Here is a 12,917-nt window from a genome sequence, read left to right as displayed (position 1 = left end):
TAATCTAAGAGAGTTTCCTCCTAAAGACCACCCCCCCTAATTACCAAGATGGGGTATTTATAGTGGAAATTAGGTGGATGTATTTAGGGTTAACTAAGGGCTAAACTAGTAATTACACTTTTGAGATTTGAGCAGGGAGAAGCCGGTATTTCTTGAAGGAAGGGCTTCTTTCTTTGTAGCTTGGAGAAGACGAAATTGTGCTGTGGGGGAATCCGTGCGTATTGTGGTCGGGACGGGCGGATTCTGGGAGAGGAAGACGAGCGGATTTGCTAGAATCCGAGCGGATTCTGGTGGGGCAATCCGAGCGGATTCAAAGCAAGACGCTCGGATTGTGTAGTGTGGAGACGGGCGGATTGGAGACAATCCGCTCGGATTGTTCTTCAGCAATGATTCTCCTTCTTTTCTTCCCTTTTGCTCATTCCTATTTTATTCTTGCGGGATTGGTCTTTAGTCTTTGCTTCCTCTTCATACTAGTCCATCTAGTATCGTCAAGTAGCTTCCAAATATGCACGAAAGACGGGAATTTCCGCCTTATTATCTCCTTTTCTACAAAACATATGAAATTCGATAGAAAAGCAAATAGGAAGGTTTTGACGGATAAAATGGCCATGAAATTCTATAATAGTATGCAAAATAGGCTCAATTAGGGGACTAAATGTGCGCAAATAATGTTCACATCAAGCGCCCTGCGGATTTGTTGCTTTATTCTTGAGATAAGGGATGTGATGTGTTTGTGGATCTGACTGGGTTTCCCCCATGAGTCAGTCCGGGATGTTTGACTTTGTGTCGGGACGCGTGGTGGTTGAGGCTGCTCAGCGCAAGTGTGGCAAGTATCAGGGCTTGTGTAAGGCGATCAGTTACGGTTTCTTATCTTTCTTTTTCTCTTCGTTGGGGGCAGTTGGAGACGAATGTTATCGCCTTGCTCAAGCGAATTCACAAATTCTCTGTGTCCCAGGATGTCGGGGCACGGGATACTGCTTACATTTATACTAGACTTAGCTTTGCTATTGCTAAGGGCGTGGAGCCCAGATAGTATCTCGGCTGTCCACTAATTTCTTGTAAAAATTTGTTTGATCTCATAAAAGTTCGCGTATTTATATAAAAAAAAAAGAAATAATAATAATAATATAATGATAATAAAAATAAAAAATAGTAATAATAGTAATACTATAGTAGTAGTAAATAATAATAATAATAATAATAATAATAATAATAATAATAATAATAATAATAATAATAATAATAATAATAATAATAATAATAATAATAATAATAATAATAATAATAATAATAATAATAATAATAATAATAATAATAATAATAATAATAATAATAATAATAATAATAATAATAATAATAATAATTTTGAGCGTTAGAGAGAGAGAGGGGGGAGGGCGATTTCACGATTCCTCAAACGTTCCTCAGGTGATCCTTGATTGCCAGTCCTTTTTCCGTCACCACCACTGCCGTCTCTCGCCGGCCATCCCTTCGTCGGTGTTTGTCGTCTGTCTTGGTGTCGGTCGGCTGTTTAGGGTAGTTTGTGGAATTAGGGCTTCGTTTCTTTGTTTAGGGCATCGGGTTTTTGGGGTTTTCTTCCACCGTTGGCTGCCAACAACCACCCCACGTCGACAATTAGACCTTACGTTGTCGGTCAGGGGCCGTTGTTGTGGGTTGTTCAGATGATGGTCCTTTGTTGTGAAGGGATCGTGCAGTGTGTCGTCTTTCAGGGGTATTGGTCGCCTGTTTTGCGGCCTTTGTCGACCTGCGCCGTCACCAGTGGCCATCTGACCTCAAGTCGCCGGTCATTTTGGTGGTGGCTGACGGCACTGCACTGGGTTTCCTTCCACCGGTGAGTTTTTTTATTATTCTTATCGTTTTTCTTTCTCCTGCTTCCTTTCGTGCTGCTTGTTATTTTGCTGCGGTGGTCCGGTGTTCCTGCCAGTGACCGGCCACTGCCTCCACTGCCTTGGGTGTGTGGGTTCTGGTTGTAGTGGGTGTTGCGGTTTGTGTGGTGTGGAGTTTCGGGTTGTGTGGGTGTTGGACCGTTTGTCATCAGCTACGGTTTGTTTGTTGGCGGTGGTCCTCGGCTGTTCAACGCTGTTGTGTGCGAGGAAGGGTGTTGGGTGTTTTGTTGTCCTTTCATGCCTGAGCTAGTACGGTACCATTGTCCTTTTTCGAGTCTACATTCTTGTCGGGATGGTTTTGGTAAGGGCCTTACTAAGGCAGCTTGGCAGAAACATTTACAGGTCCGACATTGCCAGGATGGTGCATTAGAACTTACGCGTCAGACTCTTACTGATAGTTTGACTGTTTATTCCAATGCTGAGAGTTCTTTGAGACGGATGTGGCTCTGGTTGTGTGGGGTGTGTTTTAAAACCCGTACTATTAGAGCTAGATGTCGGCATAGTCGGGGTGAGATTGTGATGCATCCAGAGTGTGTTGATGGCCTCTACACCTTCCATATTCATGGTATTCCGAGACCTTTGGTTCCTTCTACTTCGGTTTCTTCTGATGATAGTGGCGAGCTCGTTCAGTAGTCTATATCTTCGCTGGATCGTTTATTGTCTTTTGGCCTTCGCACAGTGAAATCCATTCCTCCTAAATGCCGTCTTGGGTTTGCTAGGGCTTTGAAAGGGGCCTTGGATGCGGTGTTTGATGCCCCTAGTGATCTCTCCGGCTGGGTTCGTTTGCTAGTTCTACCACTTTCTTTGCTCCGGACTTTCGCTCCTCGGAGTAATCATGAGTGTCGGTCTGCTATTCGGCGTCAGCATCAGGAGGAGAGTATTGCCAGGGCTATCCTTCCTTGGGGGGCGCCGGGGGGGTTGTAGTTGTTACAGGAGTGTTTTGATGAGGGTCTTTCTTCTTTTTCTGTAGATGAGGATCAGGATCTGAGTGAGCTTCACCTCCGCCAATGTCGGCGGAAGATTTGTGATGGCCACTATACTGCTGCTGTCAGGGTGCTTTCTTCCTCTGGGGTTGCCCCCTACTCCGATGCCACTCTTGTGGCCCTGCGTGAGAAGCATCCTGTCGCCCCGCCTCCTACTTTGCCTCCTTTGTCTGGGGATCATCATCCTCTAGTTGCCTCTTCGGCGGTGGTCATGGATATGATTCCGAGTTTCCCACGTGGTACTTCTTGTGGGAGGGATGGTTTTCGTGCCCAGCACCTTATGGACTGTTTGAGTGGCGCTGCTGTGGCTATCTCTGACGATTTGATCACTTCTATTACTAGGGTGGTTAATCTTTTTCTTGAGGGCCGGTGTCCTCTTCCTCTGGGTGAGTACATTGCCAGCGCCCCTCTGACGCCACTCGTTAAATCGGGTGGTGGGGTTCGTCCTATTGCTGTTGGTACGCTTTGGAGACGGCTTGTCTCTAAGGTTGGTGCTTCTATGGTTGGTCTGTCTTTATCTTCTTATTTTGATGGGCTTCAGTTCGGGTGGGTGTGTCTGGTGGAGGAGAGGCTATCTTGCATGCCTTGAACCGGCTCATTGAGGATCGGGGGGCTCAGGTGGGGCTTTCTATGTTGCTGGTTGATTTCCAGAATGCGTTCAACCTTGTTGATCGTTCGACCATGCTTCAGAGGTCCGCCGTCATTGCCCTCTCTCCCGTTGGGTGGAGTTTTGTTATTCCAGCCCGCCCGCCTTTTTTATGGGGAGCACTGCTTGTGGCCTTGTCAGGGTGTTCAGCTGGGTGATCCGTTGGGCCCTTTGCTTTTCGCTTTGGTTTTGCATCCTTTAGTTTGCAAGATCCGGGACACTTTTGACCTCACTTTGCAGGCATGGTACTTAGATGATGGCACCATCGTGGGTGATACTTTGGAGGTGGGGAAGGTCTTGGATTTGATTATGGTGGATGGCCCACGTTTGGATTGCATCTTAATGTCTCCAAGACGGAGGTCTTTTGGCCTGTTAACGATCCTCGGAGTTGGCTTCCTGGGATTTTTCCCCCTTCTATTTCTCGGCCATTGCGTGGTGTTACAGTTTTGGGTCGACCTGTCAGTGCTTGTTCTGATTTTAGCAGTGGGATTGTGGCGAAGAGAGTAACCAAGACCATTGAGTTAATGGATTTGGTTGCGAGGATTGAGGACCCGCAATATGAGTTGCTTCTTCTACGAGCTTGTACTGGTATTTCCATGCTCTACTTCTCACTTCGTACTTGCTCCCCTAGTGTTTTTGGGTCTGTCCATCTTCCTTTTGATGCCGCTCTTCGTTCTAGCTTGGAACGTATTGTCGCAGCAGTTGTCGGGCCGGATTTGGGGATTGCGGTGGCGCCTTGCTACATTCCCTTTTCAGCTTGGTGGTCTTGGTGTCTATGCGGCGGGAGATGTTTTATTTTATGCTTTTATTGAGTCCCGTTTGCGAGTCCTTTGGTTTGCGAGCTAAGCTCCTCGCCCTTCCGTATTGTAGCTGCCGGCCCTGCTTTTGATGATGTCGCGCAGGTGTTTACTGCGACTACAGGATCTGGTATTTTAGGTAACCCTCGTGAAATTGCTGCCCCCAAACTTATGAAGAAATTTGCAGACATTTATTTCGCGACGGTTGCTGCTGCCTCAGAGTCTGTTTTCTCTTTGACACCACGCCAGCTTGCTTTATGGCAGTCCCAGCAGGGTTCTCACTCCTCTGATTGGTTACGTGCGGTTCCTATCTCGGGGTTGGGTCGGACTATGAACGGAGGACTTACCGTAGTGTCTTTGGGTATCGTCTAGGTGTTCCGTTATTCACGGTCTCTAGGCCTGTTCGGCTTGCTCTCGGGTTTTTCTTTGAGGATGTTTTTGGGGACCACGCTTGTTTCTTACTGCTTGTGGGCGTTAAACATCGGCATAACCTTGTCCGGGACACTCTTTTCGACATCTGCTATAGATCTGGTATTACTGCGGGAAAGGAGGTTGATATCGGTTTGGTTGATGGACATGGTAGCTCTCTTCGTCCTGCGGATTTATTGCTTTATTCTTGGGACAGGGGGCGCGATGTGTGCGTTGACTTGACAGGTTCTTCTCCTTTGACTCAGACGGGGATGACGGATTTTGTGCCTGGCCGGGTTGTCGCTGATGCTGCTCAGCGAAAGTGTGCTAAGTATGGGAATTTGTGCGCGGCAGCGTGTTATGGTTTCCTTCCTTTCTCTTTCTCTTCACTTGGGGAGCTGGGTTCGGATGCTGTTTAGGTCTTTTTTACCTAAGTCGGTTAATTAGGGTCAATGTAGTCTATATTCGTTGGTCGGTTGTATGATGATTTGTATGTCAATAAGTAAACGGAAAATAAAGTGCGTAATGTAAATTGACACGTAAGATTTTGGTGACGCGGAAAACCCAATGTGGGAACAACCGCGGGAGGGACGGTACCCTGCCAAGTATTGCACTATATGAATAGGAGGATGATTACAATGGTAACGTTTATGCTAATCTTGCTGGCGTGAGGTGTCAGGCCTGCAAGATCTCAGATGTACGTATATTTGAAGATGATATGCCGTGGAGTTTTATGTCTTGAATATGATGTTGAATGAACGGATGAGTGAATGAACAGATGAGTGAATGTCCTTCTTGATTTCCTTCCTTTGCTATTTATTGGGTAAGAACCCTAGATATACTCTACCTCGAATATGGAAAGAGAATATTATTTCCATAAAGACTTCTTTCCAAACCCGGACTCCTTTGTCAATTCTCCCCGATCTCCCTAAATTCTCCCTAACTTCTCCCTGGCACTCCTTTCCTTAATGCGAGCACCTTCTATGATGGGCTCTTGATCCTTTCTTAAGCCCGTTCCCCCTTCTCCTGACCGCGGGCTCCCTTCCTCCTCACCTCTTCTTTATAATCTTTATTTTACCAAGTGGGCTTTCTTTATTATGCTATTTTTAGCCCAAACAGTTTGCCCCAAATTTCTTGTGAAGTACGCTTTCAAGTATCGAGCAAGGAATTTACATAACCAAATGTTTAAAACCCTACGCCGTCTTTTACTTCTTCCCATGCAACCCATCACTTCCAGCCGCCCTATTCCTCTTTCTCCGCACCCAACTCCCTCTCTCCTCTTTATAACCCCAACGTCTCTCTTCCACTTTTATTAATCACTCCAAATCATTTCAAAAACTCTCTTCTCTTAAACCCTCAATCTTCTTCCCCTTTAATCTTCATCGGCTTCACTGTTCCCTTTCCCGTCTTCATCATCAGGTAATCCATCTTTCCTTCCTTTTTTAATCTTCATTTTCTCTCTTCACCATGGGCAAAACCCGACAATCTTCGTCAACCCCAACACCCTCCGACCGTAATCTTGACCCCACTTTCCCTTCTCGGGGACTTTTTAGACACCCACATGATTGCGACTCCGCCCTAACTCCGGCCGACATTCCTAGGATCAAGAGTCTGCTTGGTCTTGGTAACGGGGTGGATATCGCCATCCTCGAACCGGACAGAAAGGCGACGCCCTTCGTCCGGGGTGGGTTTGCTTCTATCTGTACCCATTTAAATATGGCCTTCGTTTTCCTTTCCCTAAACTCGTCCAAGATTTTATTTTTACCAACAATTTCGCCATGGCACAAATTTTTGCTTTGCCATATGGAGAGTTCTTCTCTATTCTCCGGCCGCCGGTCGAGTCTTGCAAATCTGTCACTCGGGCGATCCGGCCCACATGTACGATCGATCCCCAGGCGGGGGTCGGTTCTCATTCCGGGGCCATGGAGAGGCTCCCTTCAAACATGCGTCAAAATCCCATGATGAGAAATGGTTTGAGGACTTCTTCTACGTGAGGAAGGACTCCATCCAGCCTCCTGCTGATTATATTTTCGAGAAATGGGCTCTGACTTTGAGTAAGTAGCCTCCCTGTCGCCTGAATTATTTTATCTCGCTGCTTACTAGCTTACTTCATCGTCTTCGTGCAGGCCCCTGTGACCTTACGCGTATTGGTGCCAAGATCCCGCTGCGCAGCAAGTCGTTTCGCATCCCCGAATCCGAGAGAAAGTTTCCGGACACTTCCCGGTTTTTCACCGCTTCTTCCTCTAATCCTCCTCAATCAGCCCACAGTATGTCTTCTGGTAAGGTTTCTGCAACCACTTTTACTTGCATGCTATTTCTGCTGACGTTTTAATCATCCTGTTGTCTAAGACTTATGTACGCTTGCAGGTTCAAAAGTTGATCCATTGGAACTCATCCTCCAAAGTGCTAAAAGAAAGAGACCTTCTGCCAGCCCGGATGTGGCCTCTGCCTCCAAGAGGAGTGCTCCTGCTGCCTCTTTTCAGACTCCTCCTGTAGTCTCTGGTTCTGCTGCTCGCGAACCCTTGGAAGTCAGTCCGTTATCTCGCCATCCGCCTACTCCTCCTGCCAGTCCTCGTGCTTCGTCTAGTGGAGGCATCATTACCCATTTTCCAGAAGGCTTTGGGAATGTGGACAAGGTGCCCTACTGGCCGGAGATTGATCAGCTGCTCTTTCCTCCTGTTGAGGAAACGTTTTCGGAGTTCTCCCCAGAGGAGATGGCTGAAAATGACGTGCACAACGCTTTCATGGTAAATACTCTTCGTCTTCTACCTGTCTGTCTTCTTTTAGATTTCATCTTTCAACTTTTTTTTTTTTTTGCTGACTTCTGATTATTTATGCCCCAGACTCTTCAGTCTGCACTCTACAACAGGAAGATGATCAACATAGTGCACCACCCGCCCGTGCTACAGCGCCAAGAACCAGGAGTCAAAGGAAACTATTGCAGATCCGCACAACAAATGGGTTGATCTGAGGGAGCGGGTGGTGGAGCTGAAGACTGAGCTTGCTGTCACCAAGAAGAAGTTGAAGGAGGGGGCTGATCAGCTGGCTCGGACCCAGGCAGTGTGTAGCACCTTCTCTGACTCTCTGAAGCATTCTGAGGAGAAGATCAGTGAGCTGATCACCCTAGCCACCAATGTCGTTGCTTATGCCACCTGGCGGGGAAAGATCAGTGGGATGCGTGCCGCCCTCGAGGAGGCTCCCACCCAGCAGGCTATAGAGGAAGAGGAGAGGCAGCTGGAGATGCTCTACCCCACCCAACCTGATTTGAGCGTGCTGATGCCTGAAGTTGGTGAGGTGAATTCTCCTGCGTTGGTCGAGCAGGTCGCTGGGGGTGATCTTTGAAATGTCCCGGATGCTCGACGAGCTCGGGGAGCTATGGCGCTGAGGATATGCAGGCCGGTGCGATGACTAAATGAGTGGTCAACAGGCAGAGGAGGTACCAGAGGTGGAGGTCATTAATGTGACTGACAATTAAGTTTTTATGTTTTGATAAACTTTTTGGCAGTCTGGCCCAGAGGTGGCAGACTTTGTAAGTTTTAAACTCGTTCTTGTGTTTGCTCTGCCAGGGTGGCGGTTAAACTTGTGGCCGTATTTTGGCCATATTTTGAAATGCCCCTTGTCATAGTTTGGCAAGGTTTTAGCTTACATATCATGTGTTTGTTGTTTATCTTCCCTATTTTTTAGGAAGTTTATGCCGTGTCAGCCTGTTTGACTGATTTAGGCGAGTCCTGTCATCCTGAAAAGGATAACATTATGACTCAGCTAGCTGCCGTGTCAGCCTGATGGCTGATTTAGGCATATGCCGCAATGTAAGGAGGAGTGGCCGTGTCAACCCAGGGGACTGATTTAGACTAGCCTGGTCAGCCTGAAAAGACTGATTCAGACCAAGCTATCTGCCGTGTCAGCCGGCTGGCTGATTTAGGCGTATGCTGCAGTTTGTGGACTACTTAACCTTGTTCATGACGCAAGGTGTGTTCGTCTCGTTTTATGCCAACAGGGGCGTCATTGAGGCAAGTTTATCATCATTCTAGGACCAGATGGAGACGCTGCAGGATTCTGGTAGCGCAGATATCCCTACGTTCCATGTTCGTTTTTGCATGCATGCTGGGGCCCTGATTAAGTGCGATTAGTGCGAGCTATGTCCAGGGGGTGGTATCAGGGGTAGCTGGATAAGCGTATTCAGCTGTCAGCCAGGCTCCCTTTCGTATGTTCCACAATCCGCCTGGTGAGGGTGCTCCTTGTGGAGAAAATAGGTTAGGCTTGTTGGAGTGCCATGTGCCTTGTCACCCCGTATTGGCAGTTGACAGTCCTGCTAGACATCCTTTCAAAGTACCATAGATACCAGAATTCAAAGTGATGTACTTAAAGAAGCCTGAAAATAAGAAAATCTATTAGAATGATGTGAAGTACCTGTCGCCATCTCATGGGGTACCAGAGCAATTGTGGTCCCAGGACGCTGCCAGACCACACCATTCGATAGTAGTTTAAAGTATTAAAAACAACTAAAGACACCAAAAATGAGAGTGAAACTGGCAGTATGCCTACCACCGAATTTTTATTTTATCTTTAAAAATGATTTGGCTTCTCATAGTACATTATTCTGAAAACTAGAGTCTACTTATTATTAAAAGTAATATCTCTTCAGGTGAAGTATGTTCCATGGGCGTTGTATGATTTGACCGTCCATAGTCATCAGTCTGTATGCACCATAGCCAACAACTCCTTCTACCTGGTATGGTCCTTCCCATTTGTATGCAAATTTGCCTGCTTTTCGATTCTTGGTGTTCTGGAACACCTCTCGGAGAACCAGGTCTCCTACCTCCAGGAGCCTGATTTTTACGTTCTTGTTATAACTCCTGGCCACTGACTGTTTGTAGGCAGCCAGACGGATTTTTGCGCTTGATCGCAACTCGTCAATTGTGTCCAGGCTTCTGGTCATCTCTGCATTGTTCATTTCCCTCGTCATATTTTCGTACCTGTGAGTGGGAACTAGAACTTCTGATGGACTGACTGCTTCCGCGCAAAACACCAGGCTGAAGGGTGTTTGACCTGTTGCTATCTTTGGTGTCGTTCTGTTTGACCACAATACTAGTGGCAATTCATCTGTCCACTTTCCTCCTAACTCCTGTAACCTCCTTCTCAGATTGTCCATAATGATTTTATTGTTGGATTCAGCTTGTCCATTGGACTTTGGAGTCCTGGGTGCCGACTTTTTTAAGGTGATATTCCACCTGGCACAGTATCCTTCAGTATCGTTTGAGATGAATTGTGAGCCATTGTCACATATAATTTCTGATGGGATACCAAATCTGCAGATGATGTTTCGTTTTATGAATGAGATGACCTGTTTGTCCTTTACTTCCGTGAATGCTTCTGCCTCTATCCACTTGGAGAAGTAATATGTCATTGCTAGCATCCAGGTCCTGTTTCCTGTGGCCTGTGGTAGGGGGCCTACTATGTCCATGCCCCATGCCATGAATGGCCAAGGAGAGATAATAGGGTGTAGAGGCTCTGCTGGCTGGTGGATCATAGGCGCTGAGCGCTGGCAGGCATCACATTTTCGTGCATACTCTGCTGCATCTACTTTCATTGAAGGCTAATAATATCCCTGTCTGAGTGCTTTATTTGCCAGACTCTTGCCCCCTGCATGGTTTCCACATTCGCCACTCTGGAGAGCATGCAACACGGTCTGTGCTTCTTCCTTGTCCAGGCACCGTAGATAGGGACCTGCTAGCGATTTTCTATATAGTGTATCATCAATGAGTACGAACCTGGAAGCCTTTATTCTAAAAGCTCTCGCTTCCTTCTTATCATCTGGTAGCTTGTTGTGGCGCAGCCAGTCTAGATAAGGTGTGCGCCAGTCGTCTGCTGGATCGGCTACATGGTCAGGCGTCTGCTCGTTTGACCGAGAGCTCTCACCTTCCTCTGTAACTGCTTGGATTTCCTTTTCGCTTTGTGGATCATCCAGTTCACCTCTGTCTACTTCTTCTGCCTTCTGGACAGAAGGTTCCAGCATATGTGCTATTGGAATGCTGGATAGCTCTGTTGGCTTGAAGGTTGCCCCCAGGGTTGCTAGGGCGTGCTTCCACGTTCGATCTCTGGGGACTGTTTAAGCTTGCAAGATTCGAATTTTTGTTTTAACTCTTTTGCTACTTTTAGGTATGCTATCATCTTTGAATCTCTGGCTATGAACTCATCATTCACGTGGTTGACTATTAACAGAGAGTTGCTGGATATGAGCAGGTGTCTGACCCCTGACTCCAGAGCTAGCTTCATTCCCAATATCAAGGCCTCGTATTCTGTTTCATTGTTGGTTGCCTTGAATTCACATCTTACGACTTGCGCTATCGGATCTCCCCGTGGTGATCGCACTTAATCCTACACCGCCCCCTTTGGTTGGAGGCTCCGTCGATATGCATCCGCCGGGACTTCGTCTCGCTTGCTTTCTTTTAAAGTGAGGATCTCAGTATCTGCCAAATTCTGGATGGCTGGACTGAAGTCTGACACGAAGTCGGCCAGTGCCTGTGATTTGATTGCTGTTCTAGGGTCGTATTGGATGTCGTATCCACTGAGGTGTACAGACCATTTAGACATTCTTCCTGACAGTTCAGGCTTCCTCATGATAGCTTTTAGCGGGTAGTTTGTCACAACATGTATGATGTGTGACTCAAAATAAGGACGCAGTTTGCGAGATGCTACTACCAGCGCTAGTACTAACTTTTCAAGAGATGTGTACCTGGTCTCTGCCGGCAACAGAGACTTGCTTACGTAGTACACTGGCTTTTGCTCCTTTTCTTGCTCTCTGACCAGGACAGCGCTCACTGCTACCTCTGTGACAGCTAGGTATAGAAATAATGGTTCACCTGGCTTTGGTTTTGACAAAGGTGGCGGGCTCGAGATAATGCTTCAGTCTCTCGGCTTGCTCGTGTTCAGCGGTCCACTCAAACTTCTGGCTTTTCCTTAACACGTCGTAAAATAGCATGCATTTGTCTGAAGATCTCGAAATGAACCTGTTCAGGGCTGCTACCTTTCCAGCTAGTCTTTGAACATCCTTAGGTTTCTCTGGTGATTCCAGCTCTAAGACAACTTTGATCTGCTCGATGCTGGCTTCTATTCCTCTTTGAGTCACAATATAGCCAAAGAACTTGCCAGAAGATACCCCGAAGGTGCATTTAGATGGGTTTAGTTTCATCTTGTATTCCCTGAGGGTGCTGAATGTTTCTGCTAGATGCCGCATATGAGGGGTAATATCCGTATAAAACACTTAAATTTTAGGACTAAAACGCAAAATTTAACATGTGATTATTGTCATAAAACAAAATACAAGAGAAAACGATAAAGCATAAGAATTAACCTCGGGTCCTTGAGAATTCGGCCTAAGATAGAAATAAACGTAGATTTCCTCCTAATCGTTGCACCCAAGACCGTCTGAGACTATGCCCCTTGTGCTAGAAATACTCTCTAATTGACTTGCAATATTGAGAGAGTTGTTGTGAGTTTTTACGATGTGAGATCTAGAAATTTCAGAGGAAAATGCCCCGAAACCCTAATATTTTTGCAAAATGAATGATTAGGTTACAAAAGGAGAGAAACTCCCCTTTTGTTCCTCTCGCTCCAAACCGCGTACATGGGGAGGGAGTGGGCTTTCCACTTCCTCCTCATTTTTAACTCGTGGTCCGATTAATTCCGCTAAAATGTATATGACGGGTTTTGTTATAAATCGTCATCGGTTATCGGTTATTAAAACATCGACTAATAACACGGATTAGTTGAAATATTAATACATGTCCGACAAAGACAATATTGTATAATTAATTCAATATACATCAATTAAATATAATCGTTTATATTTAATTTACGAATTAACCGCTTAATTCGTCTTAGCCATTATTATTTAATCCGTATTAAATAATTATCTCAACATCGCATTTGACTAATTATTAGTCAATAACTCCGACTAACTGTTTAGTCAAAATAGACATCAACATGACTATATTTTCATACCGTCACATCTCTCAAACGTATCCTATAGGTGTGACTTTTAGGGACCAGTTGATCACCGCCATCTGTATGACAATAACGTCAAACTTATCTAGCAAGCCAACCGTTATTGATAAACGTGGACCAACTGATAATAATACAAAAGTATACCCTTTGATCCTTTTAGAGATTTAAATGT

This window comes from Silene latifolia, chromosome 5, assembly GCF_048544455.1.
Source record: "Silene latifolia isolate original U9 population chromosome 5, ASM4854445v1, whole genome shotgun sequence".
Classification (NCBI taxonomy): domain Eukaryota; kingdom Viridiplantae; phylum Streptophyta; class Magnoliopsida; order Caryophyllales; family Caryophyllaceae; genus Silene; species Silene latifolia.
This window is presented reverse-complemented; position numbering follows the sequence as displayed.